The sequence below is a fragment of the Geotrypetes seraphini genome, chromosome 2 (assembly GCF_902459505.1).
Source record: "Geotrypetes seraphini chromosome 2, aGeoSer1.1, whole genome shotgun sequence".
In the NCBI taxonomy this organism is placed as follows: domain Eukaryota; kingdom Metazoa; phylum Chordata; class Amphibia; order Gymnophiona; family Dermophiidae; genus Geotrypetes; species Geotrypetes seraphini.
The window spans coordinates 199,246,480-199,269,282 of record NC_047085.1 but is presented as its reverse complement, the minus strand read 5'-3'; the positions used below and the strand labels follow the sequence as shown (position 1 = coordinate 199,269,282).

At 42.7% G+C, this 22,803-nt stretch overlaps 1 pseudogene; it reads left to right on the top strand.

The window, feature by feature from the left end:
- Positions 1-12,502: 12,502 nt before the first annotated feature.
- Positions 12,503-12,914, top strand: LOC117354846 (annotated as a pseudogene).
- Positions 12,915-22,803: the final 9,889 nt, after the last annotated feature.

The window sequence follows — 22,803 nt, the reverse complement described above, 5'->3', positions numbered from 1 at the left end:
TAATTCATTCACTTGTAATGTCTAAATTAGACTACTGTAATGTTCTATTTACAGGTTTGTCACAGAAAGAAATTAAACGATTACAAATAATCCAGAACTCCGCAATTAAATTAATCTTTAAGGCTAAAAAATTCGATCATGTCACACCCCTGCTTAAGAAAGCACACTGGCTCCCAGTAGCACATAGAATAGTATTTAAACAATGTTTACTCATTTTTAAAGCTTTAGAACACAAAACTCCTGCCTTTATATTTAGACTTTTAATACCCTATACTTCCTCTAGATCTCTTAGATCTCAAGATCAGCAACTTTTAGCTATTCCCTCACTAAAAGTTATCAACACAAGGCGTAACACTATCTTTTCCATAACAGCTCCTCAATCTTGGAACAATCTTCCACTGTACATAAGACAGGAAAAAAACTTAACAAAATTTAAGTCAGAACTTAAAAGTTTTTTATATATTGACGCCTTTAATAACTGATCTTTCTTTTTTTCTCTCCGCATCCATAATTCAAAAGGTCAATTGTCTTTGTCCCCATTCCTATTGTTTTTCCCCGAATTTAATTAAATATTTTAAATTTGAATTAGTGATTGTTTTATCGAATGTAACCATTAAATATCTTTCCTTTTGTTTCACTATAACCTATTTAAATTACCTTTAAATGTTACGTTATTTGTGTTATGTGTATTTTAGATAATTGTTTGTTTAATTTAATAATTACAAGTGTGTCACCAACCATTTTATTTGTACATCGCCTTGAATTTTGAATTGGCGATAAATCAAAAATACTTAATAAACTTGGAAACTTGGAACCCCATCCCTGCCGACAGATCCTGGACTGTCTTCGAGCTCATATCTGATTCTCAGACCCTTAAACTCTGCCTCAAGTTAAAATCATGCAACTGCATCCTGGACCCATTTCCCTCCTACCTATTTGAGAAAATCCCTGTACAGGCCATCACATCTCTTACCAAACTCATAAATTCTGCCCTATTATCAGGCCTATTCTCCACTGAAATGGGACACATCGCATTGACCCCTTTACTGAAAAAAGCTGACCTAGACCCCTCCATACCATCCAACTACCGTCCAATAGCAAATATCCCTCTCCTCACCAAACTGCTCGAGTCTATCATATCTACCCAGCTCTCTTCCTACTTAGAAAGATTCTCCATCCTCTTACCTTACCAATATGGCTTCAGACCCAACTTCTGCACTGAATCCCTATTGGCCTCTCTAATCTCTAAGGTTCAGCAACTGCATTCTCGTAACAAATTTGCTGTCCTTCTACAATTCGACCTCTCCGCAGCTTTTGATGTTGTCCACCACGACATTCTAATTTTCCAACTCTCCGAGATAGGCATTAGCTCCATAGTTCTTGATTGGTTCTCCAAATTCTTGCGCTCCCGCTCTTACATGGTTAACATGAGCGGCACCTCATCCTCCCCCTGGACCCCGACTTGTGGTGTCCCACAAGGCTCACCCCTCTCCCCAATCCTCTTTAACATTTACATGTCCTCCCTGAAACTACTCCAACTATCCCCCCTTGAAACTCTTTACACTTACGCTGATGACATCCTCGTCCTCCTTGAGACCGACTCGAACCTCACTAACCTCTCCACGAACATATCCTCATGCATAAAGAACCTCCAATCCTGGGCATTCACAATGCATATGAAACTAAACGAGTCCAAAACAAAACTCCTTTGGCTCGGCCCAAAATTAGACCATCTACCTTCCTCCATCCCATTGTCCTCCGGCCCCCCATTACAGCTCGAGTTCTCAAGCAAAGTTCTGGGTGTCACCTTAGACTCTTCTCTATCCTTCAACGAACATCTCCAATCCCTGGTGAAGAAATGCTTCTTCAGCCTTCACATGCTAAGGAAAGTCAGACCCTATTTTCACCAAAAACACTTCGCAGTCCTAGTACAATCCATCATCCTCTCCAGATTGGATTATTGCAATTCTATCTACCTCAGCCTAACCAAGAAAAGCCTCCACAGACTTCAGCGGATTCAGAACGCCACAGCTAAGCTTGTTTTCGCGAAAAGCAAATTTGATCACATCTCACCACTCCTGTCTAAGCTCCATTGGCTCCCAGTAATCCCCAGGATCCACTTCAAATGTGCGTGTCTGGCCTACAAGATCCTACATGGCATCCTTCCTGCCGTTATCCCTCTAACCTGGAACTCCCCAACTCCTACTTCCTCCAGATCCTCCCAAATTTTTAAACTATCCTTCCCTTCCATAAAAGGTATTTCCCATGTAGGCAAACATGTAGGCAAACTCCCCTTTAGAATCACTGAGATCTGGAATAACCTCCCCTCCCCTCTCCGAACCTCAAGCTCCCTCCAACTCTTCCGCAAACACCTAAAAACCTAGCTATTCTCAAAACTGTAACACTTCCCCCCTCTTAGGCCTCTCACCTTCCCCCTTTACACCTAACTCTTTAATCTCTCCACTGTAGTTCCTCTCTCATCCTTCTTCCTGTAAACCGTGCCGAGCTCCGCATTCGTGGAGATGGTGTGGTATATAAACCCAAGGTTTAGTTTAGTTAGTTTAGTTTAGTTTTCCACAAGCATTGTGAGGAGTGGAGTGGCATCACTGTATTTATTTGGCTGGTGAGGCTTTGATATCCTTGCTAGCAAAGATAAAGGGGTGCTAAAGTTCTAGAGGAGGTCCAAGCCCAAGATAGGAGGCTCAGATCTCATAATCTCAATTTACCGCACCAGCCATTAGGATACTCCTCTATGCAGTGATGTAGTGAGGGTGAGAGGTGCGGCACCCCTCCCCTGCCCCTTCCATCATTGTGCCTCCCTGCCATGGGTGCGCCCCTTCCCTTTACCTCTTTAACTTTCCTGGTGTGAGTAGCATCACCAATACGTTGCCCACTTCGGCTTTCCCTCTGATGTCACTTCCTAGACCAAGAAGTGACATCAGAGGGAAATCTGACGCTGGTGCGAGCAGCAGGTTGGAGTTGCTCGTGCCAGCGAAGCGCTGGAGGTAGGGTGGGTGGGGGGGGGAAATTAAGGCACACGTGGCAGGGGGAGGAGATGAGGATGGTTGCCAGCACCCCCACCAGGACAGCGCCTAGGGCGGACCGCCCCCCCCCCCCGCACTATGCCACTGCCTCCATGTTCCCATAAACCTGATTAATTTCATAACCCTTCACCTCAGGGTCTCCACATCACAGCTGTTCTATAAGGGGATGGTGCAGAAAGCCAGTCAGTAGCTGATGGCTGAGTACAAGGCTTCTTACCTGAAATTACTGAGGGGGCCATGCAGAGAATCTTGTGGTAGAGCCTACACTTTAGTATGAAATCAGTGTTCACAGAATACTATGACATACTATATTCAATGAGCATAAAAATTACTGCCACCTTTAAAATCACACCAGGCACTGACAGGAAGGTTGACATTACACACACAAAACTATGCCATGACTTTTGCCTTCCCCTGAACCCGATGCCTTAACAAGCCTCCCCGAACCCAACACCTGTTCCCCTCCCCATGACCAGCTTCTATCCCACGCCTTGAAAAGTTCTCTGGTAGTCTAGTGGCCTCCCCCACCCTCTCTACTCACTTCAAAAAAATATATTACCCTGTTTGAAAGCAGACTGAAAACCCACCTTTTTGATATAGCCTTCAATCCTTAACCCTACTCCCCACTGCCTACTAACCTAGCCAGCAAATTAACTGTTCCCCCTTAACTCTATCCATGACATCCTGTTTGTCTATCTTGTCTGTTTAGATTGTAAGCTCTTTCGAGCAAGGACTCTGTACAGCGCTGCCTACGTCTGGTAGCGCTACAGAAATAATAGCAGTAGCCTAGTGAGATCCCCCAGCCCCACCCTGTGACCCCTTGCCAAGGCCTTTCTGGCCCCATTCCATACAAGAAGGTGTGATGTCCAGCTGAAATTGCCTCCAGCACCATCATCTGCAAAATGGCCATTCTCTGCCCTCTGCAGTACATCTTGAGATGCACAAGGTGGAGTCAATTGTTGTATATGGAATGCACCACAAAGGGCAGGGTATCACCAATTTGCAGATGACAGCGCTGGAGGCAGGAGCAAGTAGGTATCAATCTTGCCTCATTTAATGTACAGAGCCAGAGGGGGGGACACACTAGACTGCCAGTGGAGGAAGGGGGAGTGTCACTAAATTACCAAGGAACCACCAGTCTATTAGGGCCACTATTTTTAATAACTAGGGAAAGGTTTGAGATGCCAGGCTTCTGAAGCGAGTTTGGGACACATGTTTTTGACTTGCCCTGTTATTCAAGTTTTTTGGAACGCTGTTTTTGTCTTTGTGGAGCGTATTTGGAAAATATCCATTCGTCGTTCTCCTTTGCTATTATTTGGGATTGTTCCTCATTTTTTTTCCTCGACTGAGGGGTGCTACTATTTTTCTGAAATGGACTGTCGTGGTGGCCCTGAAATGTATTTTGATTCATTGGCTTGAAGATACAGCTCCTGATTATTCTTTTTGGAGATGTCGGATGATTACCCTATTGATGTGGGAAAGGAGAGATGTGTTGGATTTTTCTACTCTTCCAGGCCGGATTTTTCAACGGACTTGGGAACCTTTTTGGACAACAATGACTCCATTGGCCCGAAGCCGCTTGCTAACTTGTTGAATTCCTTTATTTTGTTTTCCTTTATTTTATGTAGTTACCTGGTTGAACTTTTCTGGGTTGCAATGTATTTGGAAGGAGGACCCTGGGTGGGAAGGGGGTTATTTATTTATTTTGGGGAGTGGGTTGTGTTGGGTTATTTATAGGTATAGATTTTGTTATTTAAAATACTGAGCTTGTTTGTTTTGCTTGTTACTTACTATTGTTGAGCTCAATAAATATATTTGAATATATATAACTAGGGAAAGGGGCACTACAAAAAGCAATCTGGGACAGTGAGGTCAGGTTGGAGTGAGAGAAGGGGTGCTTCTGGACACCCGGTCCTCTCCATCAACCTTTCTTTATTGTTTCGGACCTGGCAAAAAGTTTCCCATGAACAACATGAAGTAGAAACTTATAGTTAATGATCTCAGTAACATGTATTTTAATAGATACTGATGCAGTAGTCTATGGTAATGTTTCTGTGCAAGTTAATAATTTCTCCATTGCTCTGTGATAAAAACAAAACAGGTTCAACCAGTTTTTGCTTTCTACATGGATCCCTGAAAATATACCTTGACCATAGTAAGCTAATCTTATGCAAACCTGAGGCATGCACAACTCATGTGGTAGCATGAAGAGGAGATGGGATACATATGCATATTGAATGAAAATGGAAGTTAAAGAAACCTATTTAATGATGCTTTTCAGAATTAGGTTCTGAAATGATTGAAATCTTAAATTGATATTATCCATTAACAGTGACAGATAGATAGACTCTCCAAAATACTAGAAACTAGCCATATAAGGCTAAAATCCTTCCCTCCCTTAATGTGCTTACCTTGAATGTTTCTTTGCATTTAAAAATTGTAGGTCTCTCCCTTTTTCCTTGTATGTCTTGTAAGTTAGTATTAACATAAGTATTGTCTATATGTCTTCTTTTTATGTATCTTTTTTTTTCACGTAAATCGCTTAGAAATTATATAGGCGTTTTATAAAATTTTAATAAAACTTGGAAACTTAGATGGTAAATCTAGTAATTGGGAAATACGGTCAGTGCTGGACAAACTTCTACAGTCTGTGCCCCGATTATGACTAGACACATCTGGATGGGATGAAGAGGGCTTTGGTAACTCCAGTAGTTGTGCAGTATGTCCAGTGTCAGGCAGACCTCTATGGTCTGTGCCCTGATTATGGCAAGGACAGATCAAGATCAAGAATATATACTCGTATATTACGTACATTGTATCATAAGAACATAAGAAGTTGCCTCCGCTGAGCCAGACCAGAGGTCCATCTCGCCCAGCGGTCCGCTCCCGCGGTGGCCCATCAGGCCCATTGCCTGAGCAGTGGTCCCAGACTATCCCTATAACCTACCTCTACTCCTATCTGTACCCCTCAATTCCTTTATCCTCTAGGAACCTATCCAAACCTTCTTTGAAGCCTTGTAACGTGCTCCGGCCTATCACAGCCTCCGGAAGCGCGTTCCATGTATCCACCACCCTCTGGGTGAAAAAGAACTTTCTGGCATTTGTTCTAAACCTGTCCCCTTTTAATTTCTCCAAGTGCCCCCTTGTACTTGTGGTTCCCCATAATCTGAAAAATCTGTCCCTGTCTACCTTTTCTATACCCTTCAGAATCTTATGCTATGAGTTCATCGTATTGAGTAGATTGGATGAACGGTGCAAATCATTATCTGTCATCCTACCATGTTACTGTGGTGCTTATTTTCAAAGCATATGGATGTCTCAAAATGCTCAAATGGACATCCATGTGCCTGAAACATCCAAATTCCCATTTTTCAAAGACTGAAAAGGGACTTCCAACAAGAGCAGCAGATTAAGAACACCTATTTGTTGGGGGGGGCCTAAGCTCTGCCCCCAACACCACCCACGCTCATAACCCCAGCTCCAGTATCTCCCCTTCCCTACCATCCCATAGTCAACCCCCCCAACCATCGTGTCCAACTTCCTTCCTTACCTCTGAACCCCCTCCCCACTATGGTGCTCAGCATTTCACTTCTCCCCCCCCCCTCCATAGTCTCCAGCACTTCTATGCTCCTCCCATCCCCCCTTGACATGTTTAGTGCCATAACTCCCTCCCCTGGGGAAGCAATACTCCAACTAGCAAAGCACCAAAAGCATAGAGGCTGGCAGGCACGGGGCCTTGAGCATCTGTGCATACTCAAGGCCTGCCTGCTCCCTCCCCCTCTAAACTTCCTATTTCAGAGAGGGCAGAACTGACAGACCTTGCGGCATGCGCAGATGTTCAAAGCTCCATGTCTGTCAGCCTCTATGCTTTTGGTTCTGTGCCAGTTGAGTATCGCCGCCCTGAAGGAGGGAGGTAAGGTACTAAACTCATCTGAGCAAAAATGTTGCGTAACATTACATTGTGAACAATTTTTACAGATAATGCACTCACATATATAAACACAGTGAGGCTGGAAAGAATTCCAAGAGCCCTGCTCTGCTTGCTTTCCCTCCTTGTTCACCTGTAGATTACCTTTGTTTACAGCTACTCTGAATTTTATTCAGCTACTGGATGTACAGCACAGCCTAGAGGGAACACAGTTCTCTCCCTGTAAATGCACCACTCTTAAAAAAACAATAAAGGGGGAACAGGGGCATTTTTAAACACATCAGGAGAAGACTCTTTTACTCTCTCCCAGCTGCCTCCCCCAGTGCCTCTGTTACTGATGGTATTATGCACACTGTAATATGCTTCTAGGAACTATGTACTGAAAAGTTCAAAATAATTCATGGCAAAACAAAGCAGCATATTACACAGAAAAATATCTGCAATATTCTGGAAATATAACACCCCCCCCTCCTTTTTTTACAAAACCGTAGCACAGTTTCTAGCGCCAGCTGCGGCAGTAACAGCCCCGACGCTCATAGGAATTTAGACTTCAGCAAGGCTTTTGAAAAAGATAAACGTGACTGGACTAGGAGAAACACTAGCTAAATGGGTAGAAGACCGGCTTAGCGGCAGACTTCAAAGGGTAATGATAAACGTCGAGAGTGACCAGTGGAGTGCCACAGGGCTCGGTCTTGGGCCTGATGCTATTTAATATCTTTGTAAGGGATCTAACTCAGGGACTTCGAGGCAAAATTACATTATTTGCCGATGATGCTAAACTATGCAACGTTGTGGGCAAGGCAAAGGAACCTGACAGCGAAACCAGGCCCAACGCTATGGAGCAGGATCTACTTTTACTAGAACAATGGTTCAGTACTTGGCAACTAAATTTTAATGCCAAAAAATGTAAGGTAATGCATCTTGGTAAAGGAAATCCATGCAGAACATACACCTTGAACGGTGAGAACTTAACAAGAACTGTTGCAGAAAGGGACTTGTGAGTAATCATCCGGGAAGATATGAAAGCTGCCAATCAAGTGGAGAAAGCTACAGCCAAGGCTAGACAAATACTGGGTTGCATCAGAAGGAGCTTTATCAGCCGAAAGCCTGAAGTCATACTGCCATTATACCGATCCATGGTGAGACCGCATCTGGAGTACTGTGTCCAGTTTTGGAGGCCACACTATCAAAAGGATGTGAAGAGAATGGAGTCGATCCAGAGAATGGCCACTAGGATGGTCTCGGGACTTAAAGATCTCCCATACGAAGAGCGTCTGAGCAGACTGCGCTTATACTCTCTCGAAGAGCGCAGAGAAAGGGGGGACATGATAGAAACATTCAAATACATCACGGGCCGCATTGAGGTGGAGGAAGAAATCTTTTTTCGTACAGGTCCCACGGCGACAGGAGGGCATCCGCTAAAACTTAAGGGGGGAAGATTTCACGGTGACACTAGGAAATACTTCTTCACCAAAAGGGTGATTGATCGATGGAATGGTCTTCCATGCCAGGTAGTTGAGGCCAGTAACATGCTCGACTTCAAGAGACGTTGGGACAAACAGGTGGGGTTGCTGCAGTTGTACTTAAAAGATAGACTCTCAAAGGAGGGAGGATTCTTGAGTGGGCAGACTTGTTGGACCGCTGGCCCTTTTCTGCCATCATACTCTATGTTTCTATCACTCTCTATTTTGGACCAAAAACAAAAATGGCTCCAGAAAAAGGAGGACGGATTGAGAGTCCTGAGAAGAGGAAACCAGTTCTGACAAGGTCAATATGGGGCTCTGAGAGTCAGTTTCTAAAACCTGCAGGATTTTTGAGAGATGGGAGGAGGATAAGCAAAGAGGAGTAGCCAAATCCAGTTTATGGTCGGTGTATCCTTCGTCAGTTTATCCAGCTTTCTGTTACTAAAAGAAACTCAGCTTGCTTCTTGACAATTAAGTCACAGATAATTAAATTTTATTTTTCACCAGGCATGCATTAATTTAAGCTATGTTTGCAGTCTTGGAAACAGGCTTCCACAGGCTCATGCTGCCATAGATAGGAACCTGCTCAGACTGGCTAGCATTCTTATATGTAGCAAGACTTTCACAACTACTGTGCCAGACCACTCAAAAAGTCAATCCCTAGATGTGATGAGCTGCCTTCCATATCAGCTTCTGCTCAGCATCAGCTCCTTTTTCTTTCTCCCTGCCTCCATGCCCAATAGTCCCTTCTCTTTCTCTTTTCCTACCTCTTATGAAGTGACAGTCTCCTCTCTCTCCCCAGCTCAGCAATAGATCCCTTCTCTTCCAGTAATAGTTCTTCCTCTCTCTCCATCACCCCTGACCAGCAACAGTTCCTTTTCTATCTCCCCCTGGCCAGAAATAGCCTTCCTTTCACCACTCAACATTAATTTCCTCTTTTTAACACCTCATGCCTAGCAACAGCCTCCTTTATTCTATATTATTCCACTGGACAGAAGTAGAATCTTTGTGTCTCCCCAGCCAAAAACAACCCCTTCGTTTCCTGCCATTATTTTTTTCCAGTAATAGTTACTTCTCCATTAACCATCCCCTGCTCTGCAACAGCCCTTTATCTCTCTTCCTCATCTCCTGCCTACTTACACAGCCCTTTCTTTTTCCATCACTCCTTCCCAGAAACAGGCACCCTTCACTCTTCCCTTGCTCAAAACAGTTCTTTCTATCTCCCACCAAGCCAGTGTTTCCCTTTTCTTCCCTTTTGCTCAGGAACCACTTTCTTTCTCAGTCTCCCTTCCACTCGCAGCCTCTTGTCCAGAAACAGGGCTCCTTTCTTTTATCCCTTCTATTCCTGCTTGGCAACCCCCCCCCCAAAAAAAAACAACAACAACAACAAAAAAAAACAACCAGCCCAAAAAACTTTCTTTCTCTTCTCTCCACTCTCTTCTCTGAACCTTGTCTAGCATTGCTCGTCTTCATACCACATATCATCCTCTTTCCTTCCCTCTTTGGTTGATCCTTCCCAGGGTAGAGAAGGTCTTCCTGCTTTGTTAGCTGGCATATGTGCACATTTGCTGCAGTGGCTCCACCCTTTCCTTTAGCACAAGCTGCCTCCTCCTTTGCTTCCTCCTCTTCCTGTTCCTTATCACTTCTAAAGTGCTACTAGGCATTTGCCCTGCTAGACATTTCTTATTCCAGGGAGCTGACCTGATGTAAAGGAAAGTGAGATTTGCTGGCCATGCACCTTTTTTAACCAAAGGGCAAAAAGAAAAGAAAAAATTGAAATCTAGAGGAATTGCATTTAAAAATGGGCAAGATCTTGGAACATGGGTGAAAAGGAATGGCACACTGCAGTTGCCAAACTTCATATCAAAGATAGCACAATAATGATGATGATGTATGAGCAAAGAGCAAGCATTTTTCAACAGAAATGAAGTTCTAGAAGAAGGAGCATGATGATGCGCTCATAGAGGTTAGATTATTACTACAACTATTAATGGCATAAGATAAGGAAATATTTCTTCACAGCACAGGGATAGATACACAGAGTCACTTCTCAATGGAGGTGGTGGACACCAAAAGAATAACAGGAAAAGCAAAGAGGGTTCTTATATCTGAGAACGTAAGTGCAAAGTCTGAGACTGGGTTGACTCTGTAGTATAGCATTGGACATGGGTAGACTTGTGGGGCCTTGTGGTCCTTACTTGCTGTCACTTTGTTGACTTGACAGTACAGGCTGCCACCTTCCATCTGTTTGGTGCATCAACTCTTTCCAAATTATTCGTTAAATCGAGCTTCATGACAAATTCCAGCACTACAACAGAGAAGTGCAAAATCTACATATAGAAAGTTCAGGACATTTATATACTCTCTTTGATATTCCATATGAAAGCAATTTCTTTTCCAACAAAAAATATCCCCAAACTCGTGTGTTTTTAATATCTTCTACAGCTCCTCACTCAGAGGTTTGATTAAAGAGTTGAGGAGTAAGCCTTACAAAGCAGTGGGCTGGGAACAGGAAGGCCTAGGTGGAGAAGGGAATAGAAAGGGAGAATTGTTGGGCATGGTTGTGTGAGAGGGAAAGAGAGATGGTGTACATGGGGAAAGGAAGAAAGATAATTGTTGGGCAAGGGGAGAGAGAATTATAGGACATGGTGGTGGGAGAACAGTGAGGTAGAGATGCATAGGGAAGAGAGAGATGAGAGGGAGAAATGTTGGATGTGGTGGTGGAGAGGGAATAGTGGGGCAGATGTAAGGGGATTCAAGATGAAGGAATGTGGGAGATGGGGCTGTGGGCAGGAGCGAAAGATGCTGCACACAGTCAGGGGGATGAGAGAGGGAGAGCTGTTGGATGTGGCAGCATAAAGGGTGGGAGAGATGCACCCTAGATCCTTCTCTCTCTTTCCTCACTCCCTTTGCAGCAAGGGAGGGAATGAGAGAAATAGAGATGGTGGACAGTGAGAGAGGGGTGGCGGAGAGAGAAGAAATGCTGTGCAGAGGTGAGGAGGGGAAAAAGTGTATGCTTTATGTAGTTTAATTTTGTGGTTATCATTATGTATTGTTAATAAGATTATATTGTGTGTATATGAAAAATGAACGGAAGAAATTGCATTGGGGTCGGGCTCTGGGGCAGAGCTTTGACGAGTCTGGGGTAGAACTTGGGTGAGTCTTGTACTCTGTTTTTGCCCCTCCCCCCCCAAAAAAAAAAAATACAACAAAGCATTCTGTTGCTTATGAAAGAGATAGGTTATTTTTCATAGGCATTTTATATAAAAAAAATTTTGAGGGCGGATTTAAATCTGTCTGATGAGGATTCCAGTTCAAGTTAGGGAGTGCATTCCATAGGGAGGGGTTTGTCACTGAAAAAATTCTACTTCAAGAAGATTTGTATGTAATTTGTCTAGAGGTTGGAATAACTAACATATTGTGTAGCAATCGAAAAGTACAGGACGGCAGATATAGAATCAATAGTTGATTAAGATATGGCGGAGATTGTGATTGGCGGGTTTTGAACACTAATAACTGAATTTTGTAGGTCAATCTGTGTGTTACAGGGAGCCAGTGTGCAGAGTTCAGGAGTTGGGGGGGGGGGGGTCACATGATTGAATTTCTTCACCAGCAGGAGTCAATTTGACTCAAGGGCACATCTGGATCTTGTCTGATAAAGTTTTAATGGATGAGAAAACCAGTATAACCCTGGGCACTATTGGTGATGAAAAAAAAAAAAAAAAAGCACCTATGTTTGATTCTCAGTTCACATCTTCAACTTTCTGGGTTCACCAGGGATGGGGATCCTGCAGAAGTATTCAATGGGGTCACCTAATTCTGTATAAGTCATCCAGAGTTAAGTGCTGGGGGCCATGCACGCTTCCACATTTATACACCTAACTTAGGCATCAACCCTTATGTCAGCTTGGTGGCTGGTATAAATGCATGCACCTAACTATAGGTGGTTAAGCACGTAAATGCTAGTGTTCTTTAACATGCTCACAACTACTAGGATGCCCCTGACCCATCCAAGTCTCACGCAGTTATTTGCTCTGGATTTTGCACGCACAATTTATCGAACACTGATGACGGCCGTTACATGGAAAAAAACTACAGTGAAGGGCAGCAAGAAAAAGAAGCAGGTTCTGAAATTTACTCTGGACTGCACCTATCCTGTAGAAGATGGAATAATGGATGCTGCTAACTTTGAGCTGTTCTTGCAAGAACGAATCAAAGTAAATGGGGAAAAGCTGGTAATCTGGGCGGTGGAGTGGTGACCATTGAGAGGGGCAAAAGTAAAATGACTGTAACCTCTGAGGTTCCCTTTTCCAAGAGATATCTGAAGTACTTCACCAAGAAATATCTAAAGAAAAACAATCTTCGTGATTGGCTTCGTATGGCTGCTAATAGTAAGGAAAGTTATGAGCTAAGATACTTCCAGATTAACCAGGATGAAGAGGAAGAAGAAGATGAGGATTAAATTGTTACTCAGGAAAATATTTTTTACGTTTTCTTCAAATAAATTATTATGACAAAAAAAAAGAACATAAGAAGAGCCTTACTGGGTTAGACCAATGGTCCATCTAGCCCAGTATCCCATCTTCATGGAGGCCAATCCAAGTCACAAGTACCTGGCGAAAACCCAAATAGTAACAGCAGTCCATGCCACTGATAGAGGGCAATTAAAGAACCTCCCTCACCCCAAGGAGTCTACAAAGTTTAGGGGAAAGAGATGAAGTCCAACTCCAGACTAAAGAAAATTCAAAAAGAAAATCTATAACTTAAGATTTTAAAGTGTTAAACGGACAAGCCCTCAGTCACACAGCAACCTCTGGAATATCCAGGGAAAAGCTGTCGCGGGTTTACACCCAGAAAGGTGTTAACTGCGAAACATCCCCGGGCTTGCTCCGAATAATATTTCAAGTGCCTATAAAGTGCAATGTGTGAAAAACTCAAATGGAAAAAACACACACTATCAAAGTAAAGATAGAGTTCATCTCTTCCCCCTAAGCTGGGGGCCCAAGCAGGAAAGTGAGTGTCCAAATCTGACCAAGCTCAAAAAAACACAGTCTGAAAGAACTTAGCTTCTCCGTGTGTGGTGGAGGTACTAATCAACAAGCAGCAAACACAGTCTTCGTCCAACGGACTCCGTTTCGGGGGTGAACACCCCCTTCTTCAGGAACCGCACTGCTCAATGACCCTCAGATTCATAGGTAAAGCAGGAAAGAAATGGCCACTGATCTGGAGAGGACGCCCTCTTTATTAAATCGCAGAAACAGGTGGAATGAAATAGTCAGGTGACCAAACATCTGACCCGGAGATCTTGCAAAGAATCTTGCAACAAATCCTTTGAAGGAGCATCCGCAGAGACGCTCACATTCAGTAAGTATGTTGCCACTCAATATAGTCGTTCAGGACCCTTGGGGGTCAAACATTCCCCAGTCAGCAGCATTGGAACTGATTTCCAGAATTCTTATGCAAGATGTCCAACATGACCGGGTGAGGGGCTGATTTTCTTATACAACTAGCCCAACTGGTACTTAATCACAATTATTTTCAGTTGATCACCAGTTCTATCTACAGAAACACGGTGTAGCAATGGGCACAGCGGTTGCCCCTAGCATTGCAAATTTATATGTTTCCCAGCTTTGAGGAACGTTACCTGTATGATTCCATCTGGTTCACTTATGTTAAGATGTGGCGTCGCTTCATTGACGACGTCTTCTGTGTTTGGACGGGTCCAGCAGAGCTATTACCTCAATTTTCTCAACTGGCTCAATTCTTTAGATTGCAATCTGAGATTTACTATGGAGTCCAATGCTAGCCAAATATCATTTTTTGGACGTGACAGTCATTAAGTCCCAACACACCCTAGTGACTACTCTATATAGAAAGTCTGTTGAGGTCAACAACTACTTGGACTACACGAGCTGCCACCCGACTAGATTGAAACAATCTCTTCCTATAAGTCAGTTTTTACGGGTTAGACGGCTGTGTACTGATACGACAGAATTCCGTAAACAGGCACGTGAACTGTTCATCAGATTCCAAGAAAGGGATACCTTATTCGGTTCTACAGAATGGCCTACCATCGGGCACTGTATGCCAATAGGGAATTATTATTATCCCCCACTGTTTCTACACAAGAGGAGTCTGGGATTTACTTGTGTCTTGGGAATTTTCTAATCATGCCAATAGGGTTGCATGGAGTATCCGTAGACATTGGCATGTTCTTCAATTACATTCACACCATTTCAAGATCCTCCTAGGATTGCATATTCTCGAGCCAGAAATTTGGCGGACCCATTTGGTCCATTCCAACTATTCCAGTAACATTACAAGGAACATTGATACAGTTATAGCCCAACACATTAAATGCAATGCAACATGTGACATTTGCACTTCTACTTTAGAAGGAAAGAGCTGGCAGCACCCGGGAACTAAAAAATGTTACAACTTCAAATCATTGACTTCCTGCAGATCCAAGTGGGTGATATAATGTTATTTTGTGTCCATGTGACATGCATATGTTGGACGCACTCAAAGATTGATCAAGACCCGTCTCATAGAACATAGGTCACGTATACACACTGGTTCTATCACTGCTCCTTATGGTTCCCCATTGCATACAAGCTAACCCACTCCTTTCAAGATCTTAGGTGGTTCGTCATGGAACAAGTTTTTGAGGATTATCAGGGAGACAGATTGGCTCGGCTCCAACACAGAGAACAATACTGGATATTTGAGCTACAAACTTTACCCCCAAGGGTCTGAACGACTATATTGAGTGGCAAACATACTTACTGAATGTGAGCGTCTCTGCGGATGCTCCTTCAAAGGATTTGTTGCAAGATTCTTTGCAAGATCTCCGGGTCAGATGTTTGGTCACCTGACTATTTCATTCCACCTGTTTCTGCGATTTAAAAAGAGGGCGTCCTCTCCAGATCAGTGCCATTTCTTTCCTGCTTTACCTATGAATCTGAGGGTCATTGAGCAGTGCGGTTCCTGAAGAAGGGGGTGTTCACCCCCGAAACGGAGTCCGTTGGACGAAGACTGTGTTTGCTGCTTGTTGATTAGTACCTCCACCACACACGGAGAAGCTAAGTTCTTTCAGACTGTGTTTTTTTGAGCTTGGTCAGATTTGGACACTCACTTTCCTGCTTGGCCCCCAGCTTAGGGGGAAGAGATGAACTCTATCTTTACTTTGATAGTGTGTGTTTTTTCCATTTGAGTTTTTCACACATTGCACTTTATAGGCACTTGAAATATTATTCGGAGCAAGCCCGGGGATGTTTCGCAGTTAACACCTTTCTGGGTGTAAACCCGCGACAGCTTTTCCCTGGATATTCCAGAGGTTGCTGTGTGACTGAGGGCTTGTCCGTTTAACACTTTAAAATCTTAAGTTATAGATTTTCTTTTTGAATTTTCTTTAGTCTGGAGTTGGACTTCATCTCTTTCCCCTAAACTTTGTAGACTCCTTGGGGTGAGGGAGGTTCTTTAATTCTTATCTTGTCTTTGTACCTCCTCGATTTAGGGTTCTACTTTTGTACTGATAGAGGGCAAGCAGTGGCTTCCCCCATGCCTGTCTCAGCAGCAGACTATGGATATTTCCTCCAGGAACTTGTCCAAACCTTTTTTAAAACCAGCTACATTAACTGCTGTTACCACATCCTCTGGCAACGCATTCCAGAGCTTAACTATTCTCTGAGTGAAAAAAAATATTTCCTCCTATTAGTTTTTAAAGTATTACTCTGTAACTTCATTGAGGGTCCCCTAATCTTTGTAAATCTTGATGCAGTAAAAAATCGATCCACTTTGTACCCATTCTACACCACTCAGGATGTTGTAGACTTCAATCATATCTCCCTTCAGCCGTCTCTTTTCCAAGTTGAAGAGCCCTAACCTCTTTAGTCTTTCCTCATATGAGAGGAGTTCCATCCCCTTTATCATCTTGGTTGCTCTTCTTTGAACTTTTTCTAGTGCTGCTATATCCTTTGAGATAAGAAGACCAGAACTGAACGCAGTACTTCAGGTGAGGTCGCACCATTGAGCAATACAGAGGCATTATACAGTACATTCTTAGTCTTGTTTACCATCCCTTTCTAATAATTCCTAGCATCTTGTTTGCTTTTTAGGCAGTTAATTAAAGTGTCTTTTTACTAAGGATGCTCTAAGGATTTAGCATGCACTAAATACTACACAGCTCATAGGAATTTAACATGTGTTAAATCTGTTGGCAACCTTAGTATAAGGACCCCTATACTAATATGTTATCCACACAACTGACATTATTCTATAACTTGCACATACAAATTTATAAAATTAGGGGGCTAATGACAAGATTTAGGGCCTCTGATTGCAGGGTTCCAGAAGGAGCCATATTGCAACATTCTTGGTGGTTTGAATGAAATGTCATGGCCACAGATTCCAGCTCTCATTTCAGTTAGGATGGTGTAGAAACTGGATGCAGAAATAAAAAAACAGCAATTAAAGTTAATGAAGCAATCCAATTATTTAGAGTGGGCCTTGGGAGCTGAAAATGACTTTATGAAAATGAAACTATTGCCTTCAACAGAGCAGCTCTATGACCTTCAGGTTCTACTTGCTTAGGTTTATTGATGAAATATCACTTTTCAGAAATCATTCAGCTACTGCATAATGTGGATTAACATTTATGATGAATTACTGAAGATTTCATTCCATTTCACTGAAGGGCTTTTTATTTTTTTTTGGTTCTGTTGCTTGTCTCTTGTTTCTTTGGGTTTATGGCTCAAAGGAAAGCAAGTTTCATGGTGCCATGAGTCTTCATTCATAATTACATGGGTGTTTTATCCATTTTTAAAGCAAAAAAAAAACCTGTGGAAGCTGATTTTGCTGATGTAGGCTTTATTGTTATAAGAGTCAATAAAACATCCACAATTGAAGGTAGTGAAGGTAAGGGTGAGGGGGCGGTGTCATCGGAGGCACGGGAGTATGTCAGGGTAGGGGGTTGTTGCATGGTGTGATGGAGTGGGCATTTCTCCCACTGTCTGGGGGAGGGTGTTGTGGGGGGCATTGTTTGACAGTGGGAAGGAGTGGGCATCCCTCGCTACCAGGGGGGTGTCATGTGGGGCATTGCTTGGTGGTGGAAGGGAGTGGGCATCTCTCCCGCTGCTGGGTGAGGGGTGTTGGGGGGCATTGCTTGGTGGCAGGAGGGAATGGGCATCTCTCTCGCTGTGTGTGTGTTTGGTTAGCAGTGTTTGGGTGTTTTATGTGACGTGGCAGGAGAGAGTGGCATCTTACCCACTGCCGGGGAGTTGTTAGGGGGCATTTTCTTGGTAGCAGGAAGAAGTGGGCATCTGCCCCATTGCTGGGGGGATGTCTAGGGATGTTTCTTGGTGGTGGGAAAAGGCATCTCTCCTGCTGCAGGGGGTTGGGGGGGGGGGGTTAGCAGTGATGTGTAATTGTGTGACAAAGCAGGAGAGAGTGGACATCTCTCCTGTTCATCTTTAATTTGTATTTTTTTATTTTGTGTGTGTGTGTGGTGGGGGGGATGGTCTGAACTGTCAAACCTTACTTGGCCTTATTTTCCTGAAGGCTTGACCACAATGATAAAGGGGATGGAGCGTCTCTTATATAAGGAAAGCCTAAAGAGGTTAGAGCCACTTCAGCATGGAAAAGAGACGGCTGAGAGGAGATAGGATTGGGAGTCTACAAAATCCTGAGTGGTGTAGAATGGGTATAAGTGAATCCATTTTTTACATCCATCAAAAATGGCAAGACTAGGGGACACTTGATGAAGTTACAGGGAAATACTTTTAAAACCAATAGGAGGAAATATTTTTTACTCAGAGAACAGTTAAGCTCTGCTACTGTAGCTGGTTTAAAAAAAAGGTTTGCACAAGTTCCTGGGGGAAAAGTCCATAATCTGCTATTGAGACAGACATGGGGATCAGTAGCATGGAATGTTGCTACTTTTTGGGGTTTTGCCAGGTACTTGTGAGCTGGAATGGTCACTGTGGAAACATGATACTGGGCTAGATGGACCATTGGTTTGACCCAGTAGGCTATTCTTATGTTCTTATGTACAGGTGATAAGTTTCACCTGTAGTTTTTTGTTTAAACCAAGAGCTTTCAGTCTGCTTCGGTTGCAGTTTCAATTTTGACCCAAACTGAAAGGAAAGCAGCTTTGGTCGGCCTCTACTGTAAAGTTTATTGTACTTGATCCAAAATGCTACTGTAAATCACGAAAAACATAAATCGTGTCTTGCAGTGTCCAAATTCAGACAAGCTCTGTGTTCAATCAGTCTCTGCTTTAAAGGTTGAACTGTTTTGCGCATATAAATTTTAATGCAAGGTTAGAAAAGAATATATACAAGAAATGTTTGAAAGACAGGTACAGTGGTGCCTCACACAGCGAACGCTGCACACAACGAACTTCATGTCTTGATTCATACAACGAACTTCGTTTCACACAACGAAGTCGCCCGAGCTGCCGATGTATTGCATCCTTCCGCGCAGGCACTGCACTTAACTGCCCTCTCTCACTGTATACAGTCGTCCCTTTTAAGATAAACTCAATATTTTTTATATATCATGAAGCTGGAAGGTGATTTCTGTGAAATGAAACGGGAAATAATTAGAAGGAGTGAATGTGGGGTAAAACAGTGTGACCTCGTCAAAGAGTTTGGCCTCAGCAAGACCACCATTTTCACCATTTTGACAAATTTATCTTTTTTTTTATGTCATCTTAGCATATTTTATGCTGCAGAACGAATTATTTTTTTTAACATGTATTGTTATGGGAAAACGCGTTTCACATAACGAACTTTTCGCATAACAAACTTGCTCCTGGAACCAATTAAGTTCGTTGTGTGAGGCACCACTGTAGTTTTGAAAACAAAATGAGAAAGATCTGTTTGAAATCAGGTCAGTTATGTCATTTCTTTTGTTATAATAGAGCAGACACTGCAAAAAAAACAAACCCCCAAAACCCCCAAAACACACATTTGTAGTGATCAACTGGACCTTGCATGGTACACTGAATTCTCAGTTTTGCTGGACAGGAAAGTTCCTTGACATTTTTTTGTCTTTATCATAAGCAATCCTTAGAGACTGATTAGCAAAACAGGGATGTGTTGCCAAAATTGCCCGCTATTTCTTTAAGATTTTGCTGATGTAAAAAAACAACAATCATTCTTCAGCTGATGAAGTCTTAACTGGAAATAAGGAATCTCTGTCATTATATAATGCTCATAGTAATACTTGCTTAACTAGTGTCGCTGTATGTCCTTGTACTAAACATTTATTTTGAAACTGTTTTTGCACACTGTTTAAAAATTTTGAGTTGAAAAATATAGGGTCCCTTTTACAAAGCCATGGCAGCAATGCGGCCACAGTAAATGCATCGAAGCCCATTCAATTCCTTTGGGTTTTGGTGTTGCTGCAGCTTTGTAAAAGGGACTCATATTCTTCTATATTGAAACCAGTAAACTATTTTTTAAGTGCTTTTGACCCAAATCACATTTACCAGATGCTAGGGTCCAGCTTGGGGAGTTAGCGCCCAAGAAAAGGATCTGGCTGTCATGGTAGACAATATGATGAAACCTTAATGACCATTGCCCCAGCTTAGGTTATGCTACCTGGCTGGTATTCTGAAGATTCCTGTAGATTGATAGATCATCTGTAGACTACCTCTTAGTTTGTATTATCTCTATCTCTGCAGTAGGGAATGGGAATCCCTCTTGCCAGGGATTGTTTCGGAGGGTGGTGGCAGGAGGGAGTGTGCATCCCTCTTGTCGACCAACTTTCGGTGGGGTTCAGGGGTTCCCTTCCGCGGCCGCTCAGCTGATAGCATCAGGGAGCATCAGTTTAGCAGCTGTGTCTATTTGAAATGTAGGCCAATATTTTGCTGGCCTACATTTCAGGTGCCTATCGCATCCCTGTTGAGATGATGATATAACTAGTAGATGCTGGTTTTGGGATCGGAGTCTTCTGTTTGGTGTGTAGGGTATAAGTAATCTATTTTTGAATTCTGGCTTGTGGCAGGTTTTGGACTTGAAAATTAGTAATATGATTTTGTAGATAATTCTGTAAGAAATTCATAAACTTAGTTCTTTCAGAGTGATTCCTTTATAAAGCGCATTGCAGTAGTCTAATCTTGATATGATGAGAGAGTGTATTAGGATATTCAGTGAAGAAGTTTCTAATAAATTTGCTATAGAACGAATCATTCGTAATCGGTAGAAGCAACTTTGTACCATGGTACTGATATGATTATGATAACTTAATTTTTCATCAAATGTCACACCTAGAATTTTTACAGTATGTACTGTTTGCAGAGGTGTTGACTTGAGATATATCGGTGTTGCTATGGAATGGGCGTCTTTACAGGGGAAAAGCATTATTTTCAATTTGGATGTATTTAGTGCTAGCATGTTATCATTGAGCCATTGGCTTATCAGTTCTAGTTTCTGGTTAATGTTTTGAATTGCATTTGGATCAATAGGGATCTATGGGGCGGAGTCAGCATAGGCATAAATTGTAAAACATAGATTGTCCCAAGGTCAGTAGGGGCCAGTGAAGATGTTAAATAGCAGAGGAGATAGGACTGATCCTTGTGGTATACTGTAATTTTGTTGGAAGGGATCAGATGAGGTTTTATCCATTATTACTTTAGATGAACATTCGGAAAAGTAGGAGGTGAACCAGTCTAATGCTAGGTCCCTGATTCCTATGGTTTTAAGTCGTTGTAGGAGGAGTGAATGATCAATTGTGTCAAATGCGGTGGAAAGGTTGAGAGAAATTAATTTTCGTTGATCAAGATGGTATAGGATTGTAGGGTTAGTCCAATCAAGGAATGTTCTGTGGAGTGGTTTACTCTAAACCCTGTCTGATTGGGGTGTAGCATATTAGTTTTTTCATTGAACGCGTATAGTTGGTTGAACAGTTGAAGTATACACAAGGCTCAGTTGATAACATGTGCACTTTTAGTGGTAGTAAAGGAGGTTCATAAGAGCAGTGACATGTTGCAGTATAGAGTAGAAATTTGAGAGACATTCTCTAAATCTGCTAGGAGGCTATGCCTTCATCTTTGGACAGACCGAGAATTCTCTCTGACATGGAGGTCCATGACAATTACTGTGGTTGTACCTAGAATGGTCAGGTGTCCAGATGTGAACTGAAAAGGCTAGTTTTAAACTTTCATGCCTGGCCTTATCCGCTTCCCACACTGTTCAATAAAGCAGTCCATGTGCCATATCCTGTCAGTCCCTTAATGTGCAGGAGTTAGAAGACCGAAAGCATTGGAATTGCAGCCAGATGAGCTCCTGTGCCTTTAGGCTGGATGTGTTTCATTCTGAGGCCTCAGAAACTTTCCTATTGACTTTGGCTGGTAATTACTGTATTTACTTTGCCCTCTCCCTCTCAGCAGTTTGAGAGATTAACTCTTTTCTACCTTTTGGTTGGGAAAGAATGAATTGAAGACCTGAAATGCCAGCCAGCCTTTTCTCCCTTAATGTAGAAAGCCATGTGTTAGGCAAGCATAGACAACCATGGTCCTCAAGAGCTGTATACCAGTCAGGTTTTCAAGGTTTCCACAATGAATATGCATGAGTTTGATTGGCATATACTACTTTCATTATATATAAATAGATCTCATTCATATTACTTATGGAAATCTTGCAAACCTGACACAACTTTGGCCCTCGTCAGGCCAGGTTTTCATGATTTCCCAAATGAATATGCATGAGATCAATATGCATACAATGGAAGCAGTGCAGGCAAATAGATCTCATGCAAATTCACTGGGGAAATCTTGAAAACCTGACTGGATTATGGCTCTCGAGGGCCAGAGTTGTGCATCTCTGCTCTAGAGGACTGTGATTGCCCATCTCTGGGTTATTGCATTGCACCGAAGCTCAGCACACAGTTTCCAAAGTCATGCATAAAACACAAAACCTTTGGGTCCAATGCTACAAGCAAATAGCATGCACATAAGTTGTACACATAAAATTATGTGCAATATTGAAGAGCAACCAGAGGTACATGCTAGCAGCAATATCAATATTTCGCGCACAAAAAACATGATATTGGAACTCTAAGTTTCATGTGCCTATATTATGTACATGGGCTGGAAAGCTATTTTGCACATGATGGTATCCTATGAATGTCTGCAATCCAATGCTATACTATTCCTAGCTGTACCGCCTCTCCTGAGTTCTCATAGCTATAAAAACAGGCCATCTTTGGTCATCTTATTCAGAGCTCAATTGAATTTGAATTCACCCCACCTGGAGTCCTTTAATTAGGGTTACCAGACGTCCGGGGGTCCGGACAGCTTTTCAAAACCCGGCACTTTGTACGGGTTTTGAAAAGAAATTGCGTCGGAAGGTACATCCGCGCATGC